The sequence below is a fragment of the Rana temporaria genome, chromosome 1 (assembly GCF_905171775.1).
Source record: "Rana temporaria chromosome 1, aRanTem1.1, whole genome shotgun sequence".
Lineage (NCBI taxonomy): Eukaryota > Metazoa > Chordata > Amphibia > Anura > Ranidae > Rana > Rana temporaria.
The window spans coordinates 390,585,073-390,591,072 of record NC_053489.1 but is presented as its reverse complement, the minus strand read 5'-3'; the positions used below and the strand labels follow the sequence as shown (position 1 = coordinate 390,591,072).

Sequence of the window (6,000 nt, the reverse complement as noted above, 5' to 3'; positions counted from 1 at the left end):
ATAGTTGTATATAAAATGCACTTTTTATCTCTCAAAAAGTGTTTTCCAGCCCTAAACCTTTCATTAGATTTCTACATTTCTGCATTTATAAATTCCATAAGCCAATATAGGAATAGTAGTGATTAAAAAAAGCATTTGGGTTTAACCAATCTTGTTTTTTTGTACAATTCTCCTTTAAGGGGGCGTGCCAAGGGGTGTGTCTTATGCCTTTTGTTGACAGGTGTCCCTCATTCCTCTCTCAAAAAGTTGTGAGGTATGTAATGGTAGTATCCAGGATTGCCACATTTGGAGTTGTCTGCAAGTCCCAGCAGTTCCTCAAGGCTGTAGCAGGTTCCTGGAAGTAGATGTGCATAATTTGTTACTCCGGACTCTGCATATTTAGCAGGTCAACATGACAGATTCCAGCAATGGTAACTGCAAACTTCCAATAATCCTTTTACATACTCACTCTTGTGCTGCACCCAAATCGGACCCCTGTCTCATTTTTATATAGCACAGGACCAGTGGGTCAGACCAGGGCTGTCTAAATGAGAGGGCACACCTGGGCACTGTCCAGGGGCCCCAGCTGCATGGTGGGCCCCTGCATTTTGCCCAAAGCAGCTGGTCCTTGAGCCCACGCTGCCCCGAAATTGGGGGCCCCATGATAGCACTGAGAGTGATAGATACACAGGGGAGGCAGTCTGCCTTCTATCTACTTGATGTCTGTTTACCTGCACTGTCATCATAGTAGGGGCCCCAGAACATTACTTTGCCCAGGGGCCCAAGATGCTATTAAGACGGCCCTGGGTCAGACCCAAGAAAGCCTGCCAAGAAAGAACCAGGAAACATAATTAACCTTCCCGGCTGGATCAGCATAAACTCTACCTGCCTACAATTGCGTATATTACAACATTGGCAACTAGAAGAGAATGGAGAAGAATTTTCACATTGTATACACATTAGGGATATGCTTTTTGCATGTTTACGTTATGCCTTTACGGTAAATTTTCCTCAGAACATCAGTAAATTATTACATCTGTGCGCAAGCAGCCTGCATTCACATTAGGGTAAAAAAAAAATGAACGGTCTTATTACACGTGTTTTTTATTAGCACAATAGTTCCTGTTTTTTTTTTTTTTCCCCAGTACCTGCATCTGGCATACATGTCCTCAGATGCAGATTTTCAGATTTTGTGTGATGGATCTGAACACACTGTGGGCCAGATCCACAGACGAAGTCTGCCGGCGTATCTACTGAAACGCCGGCGTACTTTCAAATTTCCCGCGTCGTATCTTTAGTTTGAATCCTCAAACCAAGATACGATGGCATTTGGGTAAGATCCGACAGGCGTACGGCTTCGTACGCCTTCGGATCTTAGATGCAATACTTCGGCGCCCGCTGGGTGGAGTTCGCGTCGTTTTCCGCGTCGGGTATGCAAATTAGCGATTTACGACGATCCACGAACGTACGCACGGCCGTCGCATTTTCTAATGTCGTCTGTAGTCGGCTTTTCCCGGCGTATAGTTAAAGCTGGTATTTTGCGGCGTATAGATAGACTTGCCATGTTAAGTATGGCCGTCGTTCCCGCGTCGAAATTTGAATTTTTTTTTTTTTTTTGCGTAAGTCGTCAGTGAATAGGGATGGACGTAACTCACGTCTAAGTTAAAAAAATTACGTCCTAGCGACGTCATTTAGCGCAATGCACGGCGGGAAATTTCGGGACGACGCATGCGCAGTTCATTCGGCGCGGGTACGCATGCGCAGTTCATCCGCCCCCAACCCGCCCAATTTGAAATCCGCCGCCAGAAATACACTACCCTGCCGTAACTTACGGCGCGAACTCGCTGAGAATTCGAATATACGCCAGGTAAGGTACGGCGGCGTAGTGTATCTCTGATACGCTGCGCCGATCCAAATGTATGTGGATCTGGCCCTGTGTGTTTATGCACGATTGCAGCTGCGCTCAGATCCGTAACTAATCCGTAATGTTTTTTTTGTTTTTGTTTTACGACAGTGTGACTGAAGCCTAATAGGAATAGGCTAGAAATAATTAAAAAAGAATGTGGAGATGAATATGTGTAGCACCCTCCTAGGTAATTGCTAGGATTATATAGATTTAGTGCCGGCTCACTGTGTTCTGTGGAGCTGTGTTTTTGATAAATTTAGCTTGTCACACTGTAATCAGTGTGACTAGGGTTGCCACCTCATCCCTTTAAAAAGGAACACATATTAATTCCACAGGTTCTGTGGCTGATTAAGGTGGTAATTAAACTCACTTGGTGCCTTATCTGCATTAAATTAGCCTCAGAATCTGTGTAATTCAGATGTGTTCCTTTTTAAAGGGATGAGGTGGCAACCCTAAGTGTGACTGTAATTTTTGTGTTAGGTAAATTTAGTTACTCACCATATTCAGTGCAGCTGCCTTTGACTAGTTAGGTCTGCTCGGCGTTCCCATCCACTGCCAGTCTGATAGTTTCCTCTGCTTTCCAGAGGCCCAGATTCAGGTACGAGTTGCGCTTCATTTGCGGAGGCACAGGGCAACGATTTTGCCCTACGCCCCCGCAAATAATTTGCGCTGCCCTCGATTCACGGAGCAGTAGCTCCGTAAATTGCGAGGGCGCGCCGGCAAAATTGCCCGGCGTAAGCGCACGCAATGTAAATGATCCCGCCGGATCTTTCCCGACGTGCATTGCGGCAAATGACGTCGCAAGGACGTCATTTGCTTCAAAGTGAACGTGAATGGCGTCCAGCGCCATTCACGATTCACTTACGCAAACAACGTAAAATTCGAACGTCGCGACGCGGGAACGCCGGGTATCCTTTAGCATTGGCTGCCCCTGCTTTTAGCATGGGCAGCCTTACGCTAAAGATGCCGTACGCAACCGACGTAACTTGCATACGCAGGGGGCGTGCAACATTGTGAATCGGCGTAAATATGCAATTTGCATACTATACGCTGACCACAATGGGAGCGCCCCCTAGCGGTCAACGCAAGAATGCAGCCTAAAATCTGCGTGGCATAAGAGCCTTATGCCACGCAGATTTTAGGCTGCAGTCGGCGTAACGAGTTCTCTGAATTAGGAGAACTCGTTACGCCGGCGCAAGTCAGCAATTGCGCTGCGTAACTATGGTTACGCAGGCGCAATTGCTACCTGAATATGGGCCAGAGAGTCTAGAACATAGGTGTGGAGCTATGCAGAATATTTATTAGACATGTGCAGGAAAAAAAAAAATTATTTGGTTTATTTTAGATTCGTTATTTACCGTATTTATCGGCATATAGCGCGCCCCGGCGTATAGCGCGCACCCCCAACCTGGAAGGGAAATTCCTGAAAAAAATAAAATACAGTTTCAATGCCCCTAGTCAGTGTCTTGCCCGGCTTCCATCGGCGGCCTTGTCCGGTCCAGGGTCCGTCTGCGGCCTTGGTGGTGTCCTCCCCGCGCTGTTTCTGAGCCGATCCCCTCTTCCCGCACTGTGTTTGGCCGCCGCCGACATATACCAAGCGCAGTACACTCGGGCACGCTTGGGCACACTCGGCCACGCTCGGCTCCTCTCTTATAAAGGCTAGGAGACGGTACAGGGCGTGACCGCGAGCGGAGCCGAGCCTGGCCGAGTGTACCCCAGTGTACTGCGCTCGGTATATGGCGGCGGCGGCGGCGTTCAAACAGCGGGTATCGGCGTATATCGCGCACCCACGATTTCCCCCTTATTTTAAGGGGAAAAAAGTGCGCGTTATACGCCGATAAATACGGTAAATAAATTGGTTTTGCTAAATTCATTATATTCCTTCATTTTACTTTTCAGAATTTGTTTCATATTTGAAAAATTCAACCGCTTTCATAAAAAAAATTATTGAAACGGTAATCGAATATGAAAACGCATTCGAATTCAATTTTTTTTCTCCATTTGAATGCAGATGTTGCATTAGGCTATTGATACTGTCTGCCTGACAATTCGAAAATTATTACAGAATAGAGTAAACGAGAAAAATTATATAACCATCATACAGAATTTGAATGGAATATATTGGATAGAAAAGATTAGAAAATAACAGAAAATAATAGAAAAAAGGGGAATACAATAGAATAGAAAATAATTGAATATAAAAACAATAGACTAGAATAAAATATAAAGAATATAATATATAACCATCTTCCGAAATAGAATGAATTTGAATAGAAAAGATCAGAATATAATAGAAAAGAATAGAATAGAAAATTTGAGAATAGAATAGAACAAAATCGAATAAAATAGAAAGAATTTATAACCATCTTCAGAAATTCGAAAAGAATACATTTAAATTAAAATAGAAAAGATTAGAATAAAATAGAAAAGAAAATAATATAAATAAATACAAAGGAATAGAACAGAAAATAATAAAATAGAATAGAATGAAAAAAACAATAGCATAAAATAGAATAGAATATAAAAAACATAACATATAACCATCTTCCGAAATTCAAATTTCGATTAAAATGTATTTGAATTTGAATATAAAAGATTAGAATAGAATAGAAAATAATAAAAAAGAATAGAATAAAAAATAAGGGAATAGAATAAAAAACAATAGATTAGAAAATCAATAGAATAGAATAAATAGAATATGACCGTTATATTCTTTCTATTTTTTTTATTCTATTAATTTCCTGTTCTATTCTTTCCTATTATATTTTCTTGTTTTCAATTCTATTATTTTCTATTTTTTTATTCTATTCTATTCAAAATTCATTCTATTCGAAATGTGAAAAATGGTTATATTATAATCATTCTATTATATTGTTTTTCTCTTCTATTCTATTATTTCCAGTTCTATTATTTTGTATTATGTTCTATTCTATTCTATTGTTTTTCTATTCCATTCTTTTTATTTTGTGTTCCATTCCTTTATATTATGTTTAATCCTATTATTTTCTATTCAAATTCATGCTATTCAAAATTAGAATTTCGGAAGATGGTTATATATTCTTTCTATTCTATTCTTTTTTATTATATTCTAATCTTTTATATTCAAATTCAGACTATTCGAAATTTGAAATATGGTTATATATTATATTCATTCTATTCTATTGTTTTTTTTCTATTCCATTGTTTTATTATTTTCTGTTCTATTCTTTTGTGTTATGTTCTATTCTATTTAAATTAATTATTTTCAAAATTTGAATTTCAGAACATGGTTATAATATAACCATCCTAAGAAATTCGACTTTTAAATACAATGGCCCAGATTCTCAAAGGGCTTACGACGGCGCAACGCCATGTACGCCGTCGTAAGTCCTAATCTGGGCCGTCGTATCTATGCGACTGATTCTTAGAATCAGTTACGCATAGATAACCATTAGATCCGACAGGCGTAAGGCTCTTACGTCGTCGGATCTTAAATGCAATTTTTTTTTTTGTCCGCTAGGTGTCGCCTCCGTCGTTTTCCCCGTTGAGTATGCAAATTAGCTAGATACGCGAATTCCCGAACGTACGCGCGGCCGACGCAGTAAAGTTACGACGTTTACGTTAGGCTTGCCCCATGGTATATGAGGCGCAATCAATGTTAAGTATGGCCGTCGTTCCCGCGTCGAAATTTGTAAATTTACGTCGTTTGCGTAAGTCGTCCGTGAATGGGGCTGGACGCCATTTACGTTCACGTCGAAACCAATGACGTCCTTGCGACGTCATTTGGAGCAATGCACCCTGGGATATTTTTCGGAAAGGCGCATGCGCAGTACGTTCGGCGCGGGAACGCGCTTAATTTAAATGCTACACGCCCCCTACCCGCCTAATTTGAATTAGGCGGGCTTGCGCCGGGTGATTTACGCTACGCCGCCGCAACTTTACACGCAAGTGTTTTGTGAATAAAGCACTTGCCTGTAAAACTTGCGGCGGCGTAACGTAAATGAGATACGTTACGCCCGCCGACATTTACGCCGATCTACGAGAATCTGCCCCAATGAATTTTCCGAAAGTGCCTTTCAGGCATTTTGGAAGTGCTGCCCATTCATTTCAATGGGCAAGACGTTTTGGGAGCGCTA

At 41.5% G+C, this 6,000-nt stretch overlaps 1 protein-coding gene across 1 annotated transcript in view; it reads left to right on the top strand.

Moving 5' to 3' along the window:
* The first annotated feature begins 277 nt into the window (after nt 1–277).
* Nucleotides 278–6,000, top strand: part of FZR1 (fizzy and cell division cycle 20 related 1) — a 76,987-nt gene continuing 71,264 nt past the window's right edge. The window contains exon 1 of the mRNA XM_040322593.1: nt 278–410. The gene's annotated coding sequence lies outside the window, so the exon portion shown is untranslated. The remainder of the gene's footprint in view (nt 411–6,000) is intronic.